At 35.0% G+C, this 20,698-nt stretch overlaps 1 protein-coding gene across 5 annotated transcripts in view; it reads left to right on the top strand.

The window, feature by feature from the left end:
- Positions 1-20,698, top strand: part of dmtn (dematin actin binding protein) — a 125,555-nt gene that overhangs the window by 10,425 nt on the left and 94,432 nt on the right. The window lies entirely within an intron of this gene.

The raw sequence follows: 20,698 nt of genomic DNA, 5'->3' as shown, positions 1-20,698 counted from the left end.
GCAAAGGTGTATTTCAACAGTAGTTAGTATGTATCTGCTTTGCAGTAATTCCCATTGGCTTTAAAGTACAGTATTTTACAGAGTATGAGATAGGTTTAGGTTTGGTTTTTATTTGATGAATGCCATGTAAACAATGGAATTCTTAATATACTTTCCTCTTTAGCAACATAAGAAAATAAAAGAAGCAGTAATCAATAAAAAGCAGGTATTATTATATATAATACGTAGGCCAACATACACTACTGCACAGGGTATGTCTTACTATCAGGGTCTGCAATAAGGGGTTTACTCTTCTCAAACACTTTATTTCAACATCATCATTTCAGTCTACTTACCCTAATGAGGGTTGTAGCAGCATTACCTTGAGCTGGTGTTGACCAGGACGTCTGGTATCAGAAAATTTGTCCTGTACATTTCAGGGAATTTTTAAATGCTGCAAGGCCATCCAATAGATATCATTTCCAGAGTGTCCTTTTCACAGTGGTCCACGCTTTGTACAAATTCCATGGGAGGCACCTTACTCTATCATGAGTGAATGCAGAAACCCTGTGCAGGAATATAATTTCAGCTGGTTGTGCTTGCAGTCTTATTCTTTCAGCTACTATCCAGAGATATTGACCATATGTGAGGATGGGGATATAAAGTGAATAGTTGAAAGCTTCATTCAGGAATACCTGTATACCTCCTAATTCACTACCACAGTCTTGTGAAACATCTGTCAAAATCTGCCAATAAAAACTATTTTTCAGTTGGTCTTACAAACAATGCCCTTTTGCTTAATGAGAATAAGGCTTTCTTTTCTGGTTGAGGACCACAATCTCAAATTTGATGGTGCTGATCTTGTCCTGCCACATCACACTTGGCTGTGAACTGTTCCAGTATGTACCAGAGATTATTCTGATTAAACCACAAGGACAATATCATTTGCAAATAGTAGCAAAGATACTGTTCATAGATTCCTTTACAGGATAGTCTATGATCTTGCCTGTGATTTAATTTCCTGTTCTTGAAAATAATGAGAATGAATAAGACAACATGTCCAGATTGAATGGGCTCAGTTTAATGCCAAGCATATAATTGCATCTTGAAAGGAATTCCATGCAACAGTGAATCCAGAGCCCAATACCCTTGAGACACCTTTCATAAGATGTGAGGTACACCGTCATAAACTGTTTCCAAGTCTACAAAACATATGTGTACAGGACAGAAACCTCATTTCTTTTCCTGGATGTGATGTACAGCTGTCAAACAGAGTATATGTTTCTTTACCCTAGCACAGGCTTTACCTTAGAAGGTAAGGAGTGTGATTCCTTGGTAACTAGAACACAACCTCTTGACCCTATGTTTTAAAATGGGGGCCAACACTCCAGTTTGCCATGCCCAAGGCACTGTTCCTGCCTCTGACGCAACATTGATGAGGTGTGTTAGCCAAAACACTTTCAAAATATCCAGTTATTTCAGCATTTATAGTCCAATCTCATCTATTCGTGTGACCTTACCAGAATGAAGCATTTGCATTTCCATAGCAACCTTAGCCATCGAGATGGACCCAACCCTAACCAATGCCTCTGGCACTGCCTCCTCTGAGAAGGACATATTAACAAGGTCTATGAGTTACTTCAAATGCTTGTTTCACCTTTCTACAGTAACCCCAGTTGACAGTGTTCTACTGCCCTTGCTGAGGACAACCATGGTAACTTTCCAACTAGCCTTCATGAGTCACTGAATAGTTTGCACAGAACCTGGTCAAGACAATTAAAAATTGTACTTGTAGCACCTTTCAGTCTAATCTGGTGACCATCATACTAAAATTGTACAGAAGGCTTTATATAAGTTTTCAAATTCCCATACTACTGGTGTTCACCTTCTGTCCACAGCTTCTTGCAGGTATGAACACTGTGCATTCATATTGCTTGTCCCCAGCCTCTCCAGAGATGCAGAAGAAGCTCTTCCAGAGTTAAACTCATTCCAAATGGGATATCTGCTAGTCATTCCCAGCAAACCCTCATTACTCATTTAGTTTTTACAAGTCTGTTCAGCAGGTGCTGCATCCATGTAAGCTAGCTCATCAAGTGGTATAATTCATCTTCTCATTTAACCCAAGAGTCCAGAATATGTTATTGACTTTTGATCTAAGTTATTCTGGTATCAGGTATACCTATGAGTATCCATTCTTTCAAACAAAATGTTTAATATCCAAAATTCATGACTAGTATAGAAATTCAGTACCAGTTCACCACTTGGATTCAACCTCTCCTTGTTTATAAAGTGCAAAATGTATTTCAGTTTCTGTGTCTTTTTCAATTTTTTTCATGTCATGCAAATGGTAATTTAGATAATTAATATTAAATTATGCATATAAACCAAGAATAATGTGTGCCTTATTAAAGTTTATTGCATATTAGTTGTTGATTTTAGCCTAAAAGAGAGCAACTTATAGAAATGGTATTACAGTTAATACAGGTGAGTTAATTGATTCGTCTGAGAAGATTAGTATGTGATTAAGGCTTTGGTAAATTAAATTCATTGCGGTAAGCAAGATTGCTGTAATTAGTTTAGTTTAGGCTGGGTATATCACCAACTGTTATGCATCAGTTAGCATAAAATGTAATAATGTAACTGTTCAGATGTATTAATTTTACAGACTTAGGTATCATACAGGGTCATATCAGGCCACACAGGCCTGTCCTGTTAACATAGAACTCTTGAAACCAGAGTTCTAGTATTTCAGATATTTCTGTCTATTATATTAAAAAAGCTTTCCGTCATGTCCGTGCTATTCAGCCTTGACCACTCCCCTCCAAACTGCTCGCCCAATCATTACTCCTACTGCGCACTTCCTGTCCCTGTACCACCCTGTGATACTCTCAGTTGTATCTCGCCCTTCAATGCAGTCAGTTATAATGGTAAGGCAGAAAAGCAAATTATCTGTTCAAGAATGTTGAATTTTACATCACGATAGAAAAGGAGTGGCAAAAGCTGATAATGAATGTCAAAAAAAGAAAATGAACAAAAAACAGCTTCATATAATAAAAATCAAGAATAAAAGCAATTCTTCTATAAATGAAAAAGAGAAAAATATCCTGAACAATAAGCGAACAGAGATGCAAAAATGCAATGTTTATAGAATGTAATTTAGAGGATAAAGTAATTCATAATATTGTTTTGGACGAGGCGTTAATATAATCTAATTTTTTATTTACTTTTTACTACATTTTATTATTCAGTGGTATTTAAAATAGACAGTTGTAGTGAAACACTCAAGTAACTGATTTTCAATCTTTAATAACTAAGGACCAAACTGTCTTCCTCCTGCGTCCCGCATACTCTTCTATATACCATCTTTTTAAATACAATTGCTTCCTCAAACGGAGGATCACCCTGACACCCTTCAAGCAGCTCAGCCACGAGATAGTGGGCGCCCAGTGCCTACTTCCAGGGGTTGGTGAGGGAAGTGAGCAGGGGCAGAGCCCCCTAGTAAACAGAAAATTGTATTGTTTTTACTTTTTTGTTTATGTTTTCATGGACTCTAGAATTGCACTCAGTTTTGTGTGTGATGTAGTGTTCGCTATTCTCAGGGAAATCTGTGCATCCATTTTCAAACCACTCCTGCTCCGGAAGGGTGCTGTATCATAAACTAAAGTACTTCAAAGTACCCTTTTGCTAGATACACACATGAGACCATCCTGATGAATGAAGTTCAAGCCAACCTAACCTTTTTCTGAGTTTGTGTTATATTCTGTTTTTGACTGCAAAATCAGGTATACCTGAATGAAAAAAATTAAAGGTGAGTAATGCATCTTCCTATATGCAAATATCATCCTGGCAAAAATATGTCTTTGAGCATTCCTGAACATCCTTTTCTGATTTTTTTTAACTCCGTTTCATAACATTAGGTCTCCAAAGCTTAATATAGCAAAGAAATGTCAGCATCAGAAACAGACAACTGGTTTGTCACAAAATATACATCCATTATACTGTACTTATAAATGTAACATTTTTATCACTAATATTTAGAAAAAAAAAATGATATAGTGTTCAGTTATTTGAGTCATGTGCCCAGTCCAATGTCTTTTGTGATGAGCAGAGGTTAATTCATACCATTTAGTGCAATTTATTGTATATTATAAGTTGTTGGAGATTGCATATATACTGTACAAGATTGTGGGGCAACATACAACCTGCAAAAAATATTTTTTAGGATAAAATGTGGAAGTCCTTTAAAATGTGTGGTGTGTGCTTGTGGGAGCATTAGTAGGGTAAATGTCACTGAGGAAGTCTTGAAAGGAAGAGGAAGAAAAAAAAAACTGGCTAAGAGTAACCACACATAATGTATGAAACTAGTTATGTTCACTGATTATTGGACTCTCAGAGAAGCTAGAGTCTCAGTGAAGCGCTTATCCTTGCAGGACCAGACCCAGATTCTACCGTTATGGTGATTTGTTGTTGGGCATAATTGGAATGCTATTGAAATCACTTCACAATATACAATTTTCTGCAGCTTGTTTCATTATCAAAATATGATGGACATTCAAAAAGTTTCTGCACTTTTATATTTTTGTTGGAAACAGTGAAGGTGGGAGGAGTAGTAATTGGGCATTAAAAAGTTGGTATGATGTTGGGAAAATTGCATCGCAAATGAAGATGACTATGTAGAAAAGTGATGTCATTTGTTTTTGAAATTCTTAATAAATAGAGTTAAAAAAAAGTGTGGAAACTTTTTGAACGTCCCTTGTATGTAGTGTTGTTTTGTTACACAATATGGAAGAGATGTATGTGTTGTTGGCAGAGAGTGCTTGAGCATCTATCTGACCCCACACTCTTACAAATAATGTTTTTTTAATGACATTTTACTGGGTAGTGTGAAGGGTCCTTTGCATATGAAATTGGTTCTTTGGGCTTAGAAAAGGTTCCTAAAATGTGGAAAAATAAGAAATCTTTAATGCATTGTTGGCTACCTAGCAGGATAGTTACAGCTCAAAAAAACTGAACTTTAGCCTGTATAACTTTTAAAACCAGGAACTCACTGGTGTTTCTCAAATCTGCTATCATCTATTTGTGGTTATTTATGGAACCTGTTATAGATCAGAATAAATAAAGGTTCTTTAATGAACTTTCATATGTATGGTTCTTTTGGGAATAAAAAATGGTTCCCCTATGTCATTGCTGCGAAGAATCACTCAGGCATCTTTATTTTTAAGAGTATACCCTCCAAACAGGAAAAAGGCATGTTTCTGGGGCTGCCTTAATGATGAATTGCATGATTTAGATTTACACTCTGCTAGGTGTTCTGTTTTTCTTTTCAGCTTAGTTTATAGTAGTCACTAGCGAAATACCCGCGCTTCACAGTGGAGAAGTAGTGTGTTAAAGAAGGTATGAAAAAGAAAAGGAAACATTTTAAAAATAACGTAACATGATTGTCAATGTAATTGTTTTGTCACTGTTATGGGTGTTGCTGTCATCAAGGATTTGATTATCATTATTTCTTTCAATCAGGTTTGTATTTGGAGGATGTGTTGTGTTCAAGTTATATTCCGTGTCTGTCAACCGTTGTAAAGATAACAGGTTTCATTCATCGAAGTGTTCACTACCCAAGTCAGTACTCGTGAATCTAAGATGTTTAACAGGCATTCCCGGTATTAAGTTGTGGATTTGCCTGCAAATATTTAGCGGAAGCGTGTCTATGAACGTAATTTAAACTTAAGCTTTACACCTTGCTTTCCTATTGATATGTCTACAAAGGCTTGTTCAGCTTCAGAGGGTTGTACCTTTTTTACTAAATCAATAAACAGCTCATCTTCCTCTTTATCTGAAACATCACACACTGCATGCACGGGTTTACCTTTCCCAGTCCTGCAAAGTCAGTTCACATGAGCCGCTCAGAGTACATGCATCAAAGCCTCTTAGCTGTGCTTGTGCTATCTCGTGTGATCTTGCGATGTCCACACCTTTATTTAATTTTAGCTAACACCCGGCACTTAAAAGTTTCTCTCGCACTTTCGCTGAGTTTGTGCCAAACACTAGCCTATCCCTGACCATCTCATCTTCGTTTGCATAAGCACAGTCCTTCACCCGCGAATATTTCGCGGCAGCGTGTCTATTGGATAGCTGCTGACGGACGGCCTTATATGGGCAGGCACTCAATTATGTGGGAGGCGTGATGATGAGGGACGCAACTCCACCTTACACGGCAACTGAGCTGCAGGCTATGGCCGTGTATATGTACGTAAGTAGGTTCCAGTTATGACCGTTACAGGTAGAATTTCGAAACGAAACCTGCCTAACTTTTGCAAGTAAGCTGTAAGGAATGAGCCTGCCAAATTTCAGCGTTCTACCTACATGGGAAGTTGGAGAATTTGTGATAAGTCAGTGAGTCAGTGAGTCAGTCAGTCAGGGCTTTGCCTTTTATTAGTATAGATTCAGATAGAGGAGCCGCAGTGCCCCATTTTTAATTCTTACATCAAAAATTGTAAGTAGAAAAGCACCTGTATTATTTTTTGTGCTAGAAATGACACACTAAAATCAAAATTTTCATGTTTTAGCAAACTGAATTACAAGAAAGACAGAACAGTCATTTGGAAAAGTCATCTGCCATCAGGATTACATTCTCCATAATACAGTAGTAAAATAAAGGGTTGAGTAATTTTTAATCTCAAATTGGAAAAAAAGTACCAAAATATAAAGCACAGTTTGCTAAGTTAAGCACAAATTTTAATTATAGTTTTCACTTCTAATATTCCTTTTTACAGTAGAAATACATTAAGGCAGAAAAACAGGTTGTTTAAAGTTAAAGGACTTGCACTTTGAGTAAACGTATTACTTTCATGTAGCAGTTGAACTTTAACTAGGAATTTCTGTTCCAGTAAAATATAGTGGTGCAGGGGTTAAAGGTATTGCCTCACAAACTGAAAGGTCTGGGTTTATGTTCTGGGTGCTGTATGTGTGGCGTTCTTATGTAAGTTCTCTGTAGAGGTCTACACTCTTATCTCAGAGAGATGCATGTCAGATTACGTAGCAGCTATACACTGTCATGGTGCAAGTGAGTTTGATTATGAGTGCAGGGGACCCCGGTGATGGACTGACATACTCTCTGTGGTGGGTACTATCTTGAAACTAATTATTCCAGCAACACTGGAGGTTAAAATAAATGAGTGAACATTTCATAGAGGAGGTTAAGAAAAGAAAGCAATACTCCCTTTAACTGGTACACACTATGCAGCCTTTTTTAAAGATGTGCATTCAAGAAAGTTTCTATAGCTATTGAAGAGTAACAAAAAAAAACTGGGACATGCATAAGTAGTATAATTCCCTTTTAGTGACCATCACATTTCTTTTTGGTCTTATATAATATAAGTAAAATATAAGAATAGATACCAGTTTATTTACTGTACATTTGAACAAGTTAGTGTCACTTGGCTTTGTATAGCTGAAAAATAGAAATCATTTCTACAGCGGCATAGTACCCAAATAGGTGTGTCCCTTGGTAATCAGTGATTGCTTTATGTTACAACTAAATTTAATAAATCATCATTATCTTCTTTGTCTTTCTGGCATGAGGCATGGGTGTGTTTCTTCATTTTCCATATAGGAACTGTAACCTTCTTATGAGAAACTTATGAAACCTTATGAGAAATCTAATCACAGTGACAAAACAGTTTGAAGTGGTGTCAGGATAAATACAACGTATATGAAGAATTGTTATTCATGTACATATAAGCACATGAATATAAGCATATTGTGGCTCAAATGAATACAGGTCTGCTTCACTAAAAATCCTCATCTTCCTTATGACTCCTGAAAATTTGTAGTATGAAGTTCAGTTACAACAACAGCTGCTATGGTGTGGTGAATGTTTTGAAATCACCTTCATACTCAGTCCAGTTAGTGGCACATGTGCATTGGTTATAGACAGCTGTGAATGTTATGTGTGGCACAGACATTTGTACATTCATTTCAAAGTTTGATTTTGCTTGGACTGTGTTGCCTGAGTTCTGGAGCTTGTGAATAAAATATTACAAAATAACTTCAATAGACTAAAACACACAAATCCACCTTGACTATAAATATTTGAAACATGAAATTTTAAATGTTGCATGAGTTAATCCATTTAATGGAGTTGGCCCTGTGGTGCAGTTTTTAATTCTGCTACCTCATGAATTCAGTATCTTCGTTTTGAATCCCAACTCTGTTCATTATCTGCAGATGGACTGGCACATTGTTCAAAGTTCCTACGTTCGTGCAGATGCTACTGTAGGCTTCACCTCCACAATCCTGAATTGAATTAAATGGTTTTAAAAACGTTATGTTTATTACTTCTTTTCTCTTCATGCACACCTTGGAAAGGACTTATGTATGTTATTACTGTAGTAGAATCACCTCCTTTCATAATAGAGAATTAGAAATTACTAGTCCATTCAGTTTGTGGTTCCTCAGGTAGACCCCAGTATTTTTTTAAAACCTCTCTCCCCTTATGTTCACATTTGAGTCTGCTTTTCTGCATGTTCACTTAGCAGAAGGAGGCCTTTCCATCAATGGGTGGTGTGTGCTTTTTTCCTAATTCTGTAAGAAAAGGTCTATGCAATACTGAGCAGTGTCAAGCAGGGGTCTTCATGGATAGATGCAAGATGTGTTTTCTTGCCTATCAGTTGTGTTTGCTTATTTCATATTTTTGATGCATTTTAATCCCTCAAACTCTTTCTTCCACATTTTATTTCAAGACTGATTTATATTGTCCTGTTTCTCTCTTTTGTAAGGAATCATTAGTTTTGTTTATTTGATTTGTGCAGTGCTCCTGTTTATTGTTATTTGTTTATTGATCTTCAGCCATTTGTGTGTCTTTTTTTCCTGATTTCCATTTGTTCTTGTCTTCAAATTCACGAGGTAACAATTGTAGCTATAATTGCCCAAAAGTACAACCAATTCCGGAAATCTACAGAGTATACCTGCAGGTATCTGATCTCATGATATATGTAAAATGCGGCACTGAATATTAGAGCTGATGTACTACAAAAAATTAGGTTTTGGAAAAAAAAACACTGCAGCAAATGATCAATTAAGGGCTTCCTATAAAAAATATACAGCTTCTTTTTTTCTTCTGTTCTGAGACAGATCTCTCCATAATTCATCAAAGTATTTTTTGATTCATGCAAGATGATCACATTATTCATATCAGTCATTCATTTGACACCTAATTTAGACTATGAACAGTACCAAGTTAGTGTTGACCTTTCCTTCAAAAGGAAAAATTCAGTATTGAAAGATAATTCTCCTGGTTTTAGTGGATTCTTCAGCAGAATTTATAACCCTATGCACTGTTTTAAGCTGTTGTCAACTACTACAGGGATTTCAAGCATCCACAATTTCTTATCAAGCTTTGAATGGGGCTTTTAAAATAATTGAAGCGTATGTTAAACAGCATACCACCCAAAGACTGTGAAAGTCTATAGGTATAGATGATCAGTATCTTGACACCTTGATCATATTTGATATTGTCAATTTAGCCTTTTTTGGATTTTGTCACATAACAACGATCAATCTTCACTTTAAGAGGTAGAAAAATGTATGGCAATAGATTCATCTATGAGCTGACCCTGACAGTGCCCTATCACTTCATTGTGACATTTGTTCTCCATGTTCATTTGCTTCTTTCTTACTAACCTTGTTTTCCTGGAATACGGTTTATTTTTTCATTTTTTTGCACAAGGCTTGTTTCTCATTTCTGTAAATATTTCATGTACTGTGTATTTATATCTATATATATTACCACCAACAAAATTTGGAAGGATTCCTGTTCATTTGTTTGATATCTTGTATGCATTTTTTGTAACTCGTCCTGACTTTAACACATTTTTCAGGCAGTGTGAGTAAACAGCTGAAGTATTTCATTGTGTTAACATGAAGTTTTTGAAGTGGGCAAAGTCAGTTGGTTGCCAATAATGTTAGCAATAATGCCATTGTTTATTGTAGATTTCTAATAAACATCATGTATGCACATTACAGTATATATCATTTTAAAATTAAGGCTGATTTTTCAAATGTTTGCTGAAGATTTTTTCACTTGGTTTTCTGTTTAGAGCAAATCTTTCTCTAGAGCAATCCTACGCATATGCTGAATAGGTCTAATGCTGCTTTTCACTGTATAGCTGTGGTTGTAGGCGTACTTGTGGATTTTTTTTTTCCAAGTGTGTGGGAAGCACTGATGCAGTGTTTTGCACTGTGACCCCCCACCTAAGCTGAAGGGTGTCAGAGGCTTAGTAAGAAAAAAAAAATCAATGTTTTCCAACCCTGGCTAAACTGTGCGACTCCCAACAGGGAGTGTGCCTGTATCATATATTATGTACCGCAGGCTCTGCAGTCATTGTGACTTTGTGCACTTGACATGTAAAGAACAACACAGGCTGCAAAGTTGTTCAGTCTTGCTGCCCATGTTCAAAGCAACAATTCTTGATCTAGGATCATGAAAACAATATACTTCATTGTTTCAAAGTTGCCGTATATTTCCATACTGTGAAAGGATATGGGTGATTGAAAATATTTTCTGCATTTTACATTATATTGACCCTTTGTTGACCTTTCTCCTCAAAAAAGAAGTTGCCTTTTTCATTTCAAACTTTGTTGTCTTCCATCAGTGTTTCTGCAGAGGCCTATCAGATCTTGTGCTAAATAACTAATAGCTTATTGTTAAAATGTTTATGATAACTGTCAACTCTGTCTTTTTAAGCATTTTTTTTCAATTTTCTATCAGATGCTCACTATAATTATTTATTTACAAAAATACTTATTTTTGTACTTTGTGAAATTGCCTTTGTGCTGGTTGGTGCAAGCCAGTTTCTGACAGTTTAGTGATGGAGTTTGAGGGCAACAGCCCCATGTTCTAGGCATTATAATGAGCACCGCCTTTTTATTTTTTTATTGTGCTTTTGCACTTCTGGTTTCAAAGAAAGAAAACAGACCCTGAATGCATTAAGCCCAAGGCAATGTGCATCTGATGGCTATAAATTTGAAAAAGCCTATGCGAGGCTCCTTCCAGTTCGTGAAAGAAAAGCCAGTATTATAATGTTCCTAATTCAAAGAAGCACAGAGTTCTTGTACAAAAAGTACAAAGATGTATGCAAGTAAACAGTTTTTCAATTGTTTGCTGACCTTCTGCTAACCAGTAAACGCCTGGCTACACGGAGGCTTTTCCTATTTCAGTCAACCCCAACAATCTTGTGTTTTAGTCATGCAGTCTACATGTTCTGTCAGTGTTGCTATGGCTTTGTACAAACATCAATAAATGGCAGCAGTCTTAAATGAGAATGGAATCAGGAGGTGGGAGTTTATACTATCAAAGGTCAAGACTGAGAGTCAGGGAATCAAGTGCAGAAGAAAAGACAGATGAAACTAATAAAGCATTTCATGAACAGTGAGTCAAGACATAAAATGAGGGACATAGTCAAAATACAAGAAAAAGATTGAAACCGGAATTCAGTATTAAACTAGGAGAAAATCAAGAAGGGTTTTAAATGGTATCCACAAACTGGGAGAACCAGAAAGTGGATGGTATTGACCTTGATACCTTCAACCCTGTGATGTCACAAACCACACCCTAGCATGACATAGCAACTGTTAACAGAAAAGTCTCAAAATTGTGGCATACATTAGAAAAACAAGTTGGCACTGAGAGAAAATTAATTTTGTTTTAACATTGTTAAACATATGTTAAAACAAGAAATAAACCATTCCATTTCTTGCCCCCCCCCCAAAAACCCTTTAAGCAATGTTTTAGATATTTATTGAGACTCAAAAACTGTTTAGAGCATTTAAAAACAAATGACAGATCATGATAGGCTTGTACCAGCTCACCTCAAAGCCATTCTGGTGTACATTGAAATGTTACTGTTTCAGTTTAGGCCATTCAGTGTACTTTCCTAGACAGTGTGTGCTTGTAAGGATCTCAGTTTAGTTAATGTTTAAATCTGTTTTGGTGTATTTTGTCAGATTATGAGAATGTCAGAAGGTACTACAATATTGTGATCCCGAAGGAGATAAACCATACACCAGCATCCCTTTACTTGATTCATTTTTTGTGACGTCAACAGTGCTTTTAATACAGTGTCCCAATAGTCATTAGCTAACAGGGAGAGCTATTATTAATTAAGTAAGTTCATGTTAATGTTAGAGAAGTCTAAAAACATAAAGGAAAATTAAGGTTTGGCCTTACCAGAATTTATATGTTAAAAGACCACTGGCTTTCCTATTGCAAACTAACATGCTGAAGATTCCTCTGACTTTTAACTCATTAGAGCTTTGATTAATTTGTTGAATTAACTGTAAAATTGCACATACACTGTATTTTATCATTTATCTAAATTATGCCCTCTGCTGTTATTGATACGTTTATTGCACCTTTTTAAAATACACTCTTGGTTTTTAGGGTTTGTTCTGCTAAACTACAACTAGGACTGAAGCAATACAGAAAGTATATGGATAACTGCTTTGTATCTGTATTTCGCATAGTAAAACAATCCAGCAGGCCCACACTAAATGCAAACGTTGCTAAAAAATAAATGGATCTAAATTAAATCAATTTATTTTGTATTTTACCTGTCACAATCAATTTGTAATAACTGATTTTTTTTTTCAAAATAAATCTTCAGCAAATATGAACCTTATATATAAAAATCACATGAACTGACAGATTGTGTGCTACTTTCAAATCTGACAGGAAGCCCATTGATTTGAATCTGAGCCTGATAAAAGCTGCAAATGTCAAAGCTAGAATTATGTTCTTCTTCTTGAGCATCCTATTCCAGAAAACAAGAAAAAGACAAACAGAACTTGACATTTCCATATATACACAGTGAAGAATCTGGAAGTAGGAAAAGCAGTCATTTTTCTATCATTTATTTTAATTCTGTCATTTAATGAAGATGGCCTTAATAGTAAACACAAAGAAAATGTACACTGCTTAGTTATTACTAAATTTAATTTCCATATTAAAGGTGGCATAAAGCTGTAGTGGTTTACAGCTGTAGACACACAGCTCCAAAGTGACAGGTTTAATCCTTGGCCTGATCACTGCCTCTGTGGAAATAATAGATTCTTTCTGTGTCTGTGTGGGACTTCCTAAAGTACATTACTTTAGCCTCTTCCATCATTGTTTTGAACAAGTATGTGTGAACATGTGTGTGTATGTGTGTGAGTGCCTAAAAATGGACAGTGAGCAGTACTGCTGAGTAGGTGTTGGCTCCTCATAATTACAAAAGGGGATTTATAAAATGACTGCATGATAAATATTGGAAGAGTGGACTCTGTAATATGACTAAATTAATTGCCAGCGCAAAGAAAAGCTTATTTTGTTACCAGACATTTTTGACTTTGCTACCAAAAGTGAAACATACTTAAAAGATGTTTTATTCTAGGTGCCTTTCAGCAGTGCACATGAACCATTCATAATTCAGAAATGTAGCTTTTGCTCTCAAAACCCTAACCTACCAACAATTTTTAACAATGTTAAAAAGAAAGCTAGAATTTCAGCTAAACATATAGGCAGTAAAATGAAATTAAAAACACAAAATTATTTTAAGTGGCCTTTAGTGTTATTGGAAAGATACTGTAATGTACTTTTACCTGTACAAATTCATCATGAAAAGCTTCTTAAAAAGTAAAATATTCCACATTTGAAATAAGTGATGCAATTGTCTTTGAGGTAATTGTGTATTTTTTTACTTACTTTAATTTTCAGGTCATAGCTATAGTGGTTAATCATTAAAATGTTTTTGGATCTACGGCATTTTATTTTGTTTTCTTCACAAAAAATAAACAGGAATGATTGGTATGTTTACCAACCTGAACGCTACTGGGAAATAAGTCACCTATCTGGAGGCATCTGTCTGTAAATTTAAAATATTCTATATACATTAACTCTCTTGAAATTAAGAGGTTTTCTAAAATAACACCGTTTAGACCTTTCTTGAACACATAGGGCTTCAGAATAATATAACACATTTCTTAGTCCAATAAAATCAACAACATGAATCAGAAACATCACCAAATCTGCCCACTAACAACAGCAAGTTATTGTTTTAGGTCAGCCTGCTCCATTTTTTTTTATCACTTTTTGCATGTGTAAAAGTTTTTCTTAAATCTGCATGCTTTAATATTTATCAATATTTGAAGTCCTGAGTGCTATAATAGGTACACTTCATATTCAGTAATATGTTGACACTGTTGAAAATGTTCTCTCAGATTTGTCAGACTTAACAACAGGCATTATGGATATAATTCTCTTATCTGTATTCACACTGAATGTGAAGGGCTTTGAAACATAAAGTTCTAGATCTCATGTAAGCATACTGAAACACATAAATATATGGGACACTATTCATTTTTGTAGTTAATACAACAGAAAAGTCAAGTGAAGTAAATATGAAGATTCAGGGCTATAGCCCGTCAAGTTTATGGGGGAAATACCAATGACTACAGACAACATCTAGATGACATAATACAGATAACAACAACAACAGCAAATTATTTTGTATACAGCAAAATCACACAAGGAATGCATCAGTGAGGTTTAACGGGCCTTGTTTAATTGACAGCCCCCCTGTCTTGAATCAGCTAAGAGGACAACTAAAAAAAAAATCCCAAAAAACCTTGCTGGAAAAAATGGAAATTATGGGAAGTACAATTCAAAGAAAGATCCCTTCCTGGTAGGTTGGGCATGCAATGTATCTCAGATAGTAGGGTAAATGCATCACACAAAACAGAATACAAGTAGTCCTCTTCTCTGAGCAAGATGGGTAATTTATCATTGCCACCATAGAAGTACAATATAATAATACTATACTGTATTATTTGCTCTTACACGGTGCTGCTCACAAAGAGCAGGTGCAGAGCAATCCAGAAATTCCCAAGGCAAAATGCAAGAACAGGTTATTCCAGTCACTAAATACATAACTAACACATATAGACATTGATTTGTTAAAACACACTGAAAATAAAGTAGAAATTGATTAATGTAAATGGAAGCCAACAATATTCATCTATTAATTAATTGTTGAGCTACGGCCATTTGACAACAGAGATGACATTGTAAGAAAGAGTATCAAAAACAAAGTCAGACATAGTGTGAACCCTGGAGACCTTGGAAAACTATGGCATTCTACAGTTGAATCAGTGCTGGAAATTTGAACAACCAGTGAACACTGCATTGTAGTGCTCAATCCCACAAATACAGGCATATTTTCAGTCTAAAGTCCAAAGCTTCAAAACTTAAGTTAAATAATTTGTTAAAGAAGTAAAATTTAAAAAAAAAATCCCTTAATGAAACATTTCCTAAAATGTATACTGCATTGTGCCCAATAATGCAGAACTCTCATTCATAATATTATGTGCTGTCGCATTCCAACAAGGTATCAGCATAGCTCTAACAGTTGTCTGTCGTTGTGCAGAAGTTACTTGGCTTTATCTGTTTATATCTTGCCCTTTATTTTTAAGTGATAACACACCTTGAAGGCAGAGGCTAGATCAAATGCTGTATACTGGAGATTTAAGTAAAGTGTGTGATTCAACATATATATTATAAGGACTAGGACTTTAATTCATTTGTTGCAAAGGTTTTTGTCAAGTTCTTTTAAAGACTAATTCTTTAAATGTGGAAAATTGTACAACTGTAATTTAAAAAAAAGATAAGATATACAATTACTTAGTTTTGAAATAAACATACATGTTGCAATGATGCTATTTACCTCCTTTTTCACAACTTTTTACTTAATGAATTTTTATAGAAAATGTGGGATACCACATCTATCCATCCATCCATTATCCAACCCGCTATATCCCAACTACAGTGTCACGGGGGTCTACTGGAGCCAGTCCCAACCAACACAGGGTGCAAGGCAGGAAACAAACCCCAGGCAGGGCGCCAGCCCACCACAGACATTTCTTCTAGTCTACCATAATTTTGATTTCTTAGCATCTATAAACTTTGCTTTTTTTTACTCCTTAATTTTTCATTTACATGCTGCTGACTACTTTGGACTTTCCATTTGGTGTTTAGTCTAACCTAGCATTTTTAAAGTTGTTAAAGGCTTCCTTGTTTTTTTTTTTTTGTAGCTCAGTAAGACAAAATAATATGCATAATTCTAAACTAAAAACTACAACTGAATATAACTGTAAAATTTTAAAATTGGCAAATTAAACTGCTTTTCCAATAGGTAAAATATAATGAAGAACCAAACCTATCTGAAGAGATCATTTTAGTTTACCTATATAAAGGAACAATGCAGTAAGTGACAAGCAGAGAAACAGAATGTATAGCAAGAGAAATTACTTCAAGTGAAATCAGTTATAAACAAAGTATCGAAGCTGTGCAAAGGCTATTATTTCTGAGTTAAAAAATGCATCTTCTACAGTTTCACATCAAAACTTCAAATCAGCTGTTGAATCAGCGGTTACCAAACTATTTTTTCAAATTTCTTACAACCATTCATATCATACTGAAACGTGTTTCTGACTTTGCAGAATAAATGGAGAAATGGGTTAAGGGAGAAAGGGAGACTATGCTCTTATAACCACAGAATGTTATTTTAAGCCAGTATCACTCACATGCAAAATTCAAAATGAAACACTTACCCTCTGCTCCTTTTATTCTTTATAGTCACCTGCAAATAAATATACTGTGCTGTTCTTGTAGAGTTCTTTAAAAATTTGTTTTTTAGTAAACAATCTGTCAGTCTGTTTTCATTTTCTGAATCCACTTTGTCAAATGTCAGAGTTTTTAGGGCTGAGAATATCGCAGCAGCACCTGATGCAAGGCAAGTACTGTTACTAGATAGGTACAAAGCACACCTCATTTGTTGCCATTGCGCTTCAGTTCAAATCTTTCATATTAATTGTGATGGCTAATCTGTGTGCTCACTATGACATTGTGTCCATGTGGCTCACATCTTACATTTTCTCTTGGCTAAACAAGCACCTAGAAATCTGCGTACACTTTGATATTAAAGAGTGTTTTTCTTTTTGTGCCAAGAATGCCAAAATAAATCCATTGTGATCCAATGTTGTATAAGAATAAAATTTAAAAATTTTAATAGCTACTGTATATAATTCATTTGAAGCTTATTTTTAAGTAACTTTGTAGATTTTTTCAAGACAGAATTAACTGTAAAAGGTAGCTTAAAAATTATCCTAGGAGAAGAAAAACATCATCTGTCAGCTCAGAGACGAGGTGCTTGATGCTATTCCCCTGGTAGAAAATTTGATTAATAATGTTAAAAAAAGCATAAAGATTGCTTTAACTATTATTAGTAGACTCACAAATATACTTGCTGTCTCGTTAAATTTATAATAACAATTATAATTTTATTATTTCTTTAAGTTTTACTTTTACTGTTTTAATGTTTATTGTTGTTTTACTATAATGTATTTAACTCTGTGAGATGACCTTAAATGTCATGAAAGACGTCTTAAATAAATTATTATTATTATTGTTGTTGTTATTATTATTTTCTGGCAGTATGTGTGCTATGGTCCAAGAAAAGGAATTTTCTCTTCAGCAAAATGGCATGTGATCTGTATCGGCAAAGAGAGAACTTGAGTGAAGGTAAAAGTCATAATCCTGCACTCACTCCAACTAGGAAAACATTTAATCTGCTGTCTTCTTCTTCTTTCGGCTGCTCCCATTAGGGGTTGCCACAGCGGATCATCTGTCCACATACATTTGTCAAAATTTTACACCGTATGTCCTTCCTGTCGTAACCCTCCCCATTTATCTTTAATGTTTCTTATTTGTAACATTAATTCAAAATATTGCCACATAGCACTACTTCCTGGATTTGTAGTACTCTACAAAAATGATTTTATGCCCAGTACTGCCTGATAGACTTCAAATCTCAAAAACCTTAAAATGGAAGTGGCAGATTAAGAATAGGTACTAAAATGGTGTGTACTGGCAGCTCTTAAACACTTTATGAGGATTAATTTAATTTCATGCTAATTCCAGTTAAGCAGATAGGTCTTAGTCAGTTGAGTGAGATTAAGAAGAAGACAGCAGAGGAAACAGGATAAGTTAAAGTCACATGAGCACTAGGGCAAAAGGAATAATCCTAAATGAGTGGTAAGGCTTCATCTTGCCATATATGAACATACATATATTGACAGGTTGTCCAGGTCAATACAGTCATCTATAAGTCTTGGTTGGATACTAGACCATCATAGAGTATGTCTTTGTGTATACCCACATGTATATATGCATCAGACCAATTTGGAGTCATCAGCAAACACTACCATGCATGTTTTTTCAATATGTGAGAACATACATAATCTGCAAGAGTATCTCAGGTCTTTTGAACTTTGAGACAGCAAAGCTAAGCATTGTGTTGCGATCCTAGCTATATACAGTATTTATTTATTAGCTAGTCTGTTAATGTTTAGCTGCTTCTCCCATTCAGCTTACCATTTAAAATAAATCACATGAAGTGAATTAAACATAAATTGATAAACTGAACATATGATTAGCAATTAAATTACACAGTAAATCATTTACATTTATGTTCACAGTTAGCTTGAAAATAAAATTAATATGAATATAAAATATCTGTCATTTGCAAGACAAATGTTTATGATTAAAACCTTCAAGTCTAAGATGATTGTGAGTCAAAAACATAAATAAAACAAAAAACAATCTTATTACTCCAAGAAACAGCTGAGGCAGATAAATTTAAAATGAGCAAATTTTCATTTTCTGGATATTTCTGTTGTTACATTTAAAGGTATAGATCGAAATAAAAGTAGATTCCCAATCCAATTGCAAGTTATTTACAATAGTTAATAATAATTAGAAGATTATATTTAATTTTCACCATTTGTTAATTAACTCTAGTGGTGTTACTTAAAAATCTAAATGGGTATATGATAACAGATACTTTATGCTTTATCCTCTGTTGTACCACTGTTAGCACCCAGGCATTTGTATATAAAGTATGTGAATTCTTAATGTGCCCTAAAGATATACTATTGCTTTAGTTCAATTTGTTGCATAGAGACTGTTTTGTTTCAGAGGCAAATTAAGTGATGTGATTTATGGTTATACAGTGATCCAGTTGTGAAGAATCAGTTACCAGTCTGGTTGTTTAAAGTATAGTACCCCCTAGGTCATTGTGTCTGATGGGCGTAATTCACTTGACTACCTTTATCTGCCTGGGTAGACTTATTTTTCACAGGCAGGGCTGTCCAGTTAGAAGTCTAAAGCAGTGAAAACAACTGAGCAGATCCAAGGATCCTGGTATAATGATGAATGTTCACTCCTCTGCTTTCCCAAAGCTAGAGAAAGGTGCTTAACAATGCAAAGAGTGTCTTGCATGACACATTAGCGAACACTAGAGAAAAGCAATAGTAAAGAAATGAATCTTTAGTGCAGGGGTATGAGGAGCATAGATCATGATTGTTTTCAGATAGAATACTTTTACCATTTGCCCAATATCCACCTTCTGAGCAGAGATTTCATTTTCCCTTAATTTATGAATAAGTAGTTTTCACTCATCCAGCGTTTAGTCTCATTTGAAGCATTTAACTAAAGATGTAAAAGCATGAGTATCATTAAGCCTTATATGTAATCATTGTTATTATTGACAATTACCAATATTAATGACAGTTACCATTTGTTAATATAATGTATGATCTCGTCTATTGGCAAATGGCAATGCTGTATATGCAGCATATAGAAAATAATAAAGAGTGATTGCATAAGTTTTAAAATGTAAATTAATGGAGAATAACTGTTATACTAAACTATCCTCCTACCTTTCATGTATTTTTGCTATTTCCTAATAAAGGATTATCAGCTTGCTATATTGTATAGTCTCTGGCATACAAGAAGGAGTTAAATTCTTACTAATGTGCATTTCTGGGTCAAGAAGGGACCTGACATTTTCCAAAGTGGTGTTACAATGCTTTGAATTAAAGAGGCAAATCTAGGTTATAAGAAGTCAGTAGAATAAAAAAAACAGCTCACAAATGTAAGCGGCTTTTTTTCATCGCGTAAAATGTGCCATAGTACATGGATTCCCGACAGTGAATACCCACCAACAAAAGTGCTAGTGATGTGTGTAATGTCTGTCCTTATCTTAGAGTGCAGCCTATAAGTGTGGCTTTCTACATCCAGGCTCCTCTGAGAGAAATAAGCCTGCCAAGGTGATGTATTTGCAGATGGAGGCGAGGTGGTGGTGGGGGGACCAATGAGACGTCTGTTACCATGGTGAAAGCAGCTGCTGGCTCTGGGTGTTGGCCTGTCTTGTTTTCCTGAGATAAGAGTTTTCTGTTGGGGCGTTGGGAGTTGCAGGGGGGGTGGTGGTGGTGGGTGGTGTTTGGGTTGGCTGGTGATGGGGTGAGTGAGAGAACTGGAGCGTCCAAGCACTTAGAGTAATTGTTTGATTTTTTTTTTTAAATTGAAAGGGTAATTACAGTGAAAACTAATATATGTCATTGAAGTAAATGTGATTTTGACATCAGCTGTGTGCAATACTAAAAGAATTAAAACTTCATTAAAATATTGTTAATTTCTGACATTTATAAAAAAATAGTTTAAATATTGTATTCTTTCATTTTTTTTTAATTGCCAGTATAAAAATACATTTTTATTAACTGTTTCACTTTATTGCAACATTTTTCTTTTTATATACAAGTTTACATGCAATTATTATAAACATATGAAATG

The sequence above is a fragment of the Polypterus senegalus genome, chromosome 11 (genome assembly GCF_016835505.1).
Source record: "Polypterus senegalus isolate Bchr_013 chromosome 11, ASM1683550v1, whole genome shotgun sequence".
NCBI classification, from domain to species: Eukaryota; Metazoa; Chordata; class Cladistia; order Polypteriformes; family Polypteridae; genus Polypterus; species Polypterus senegalus.
This window is presented reverse-complemented; position numbering and strand designations above follow the sequence as displayed.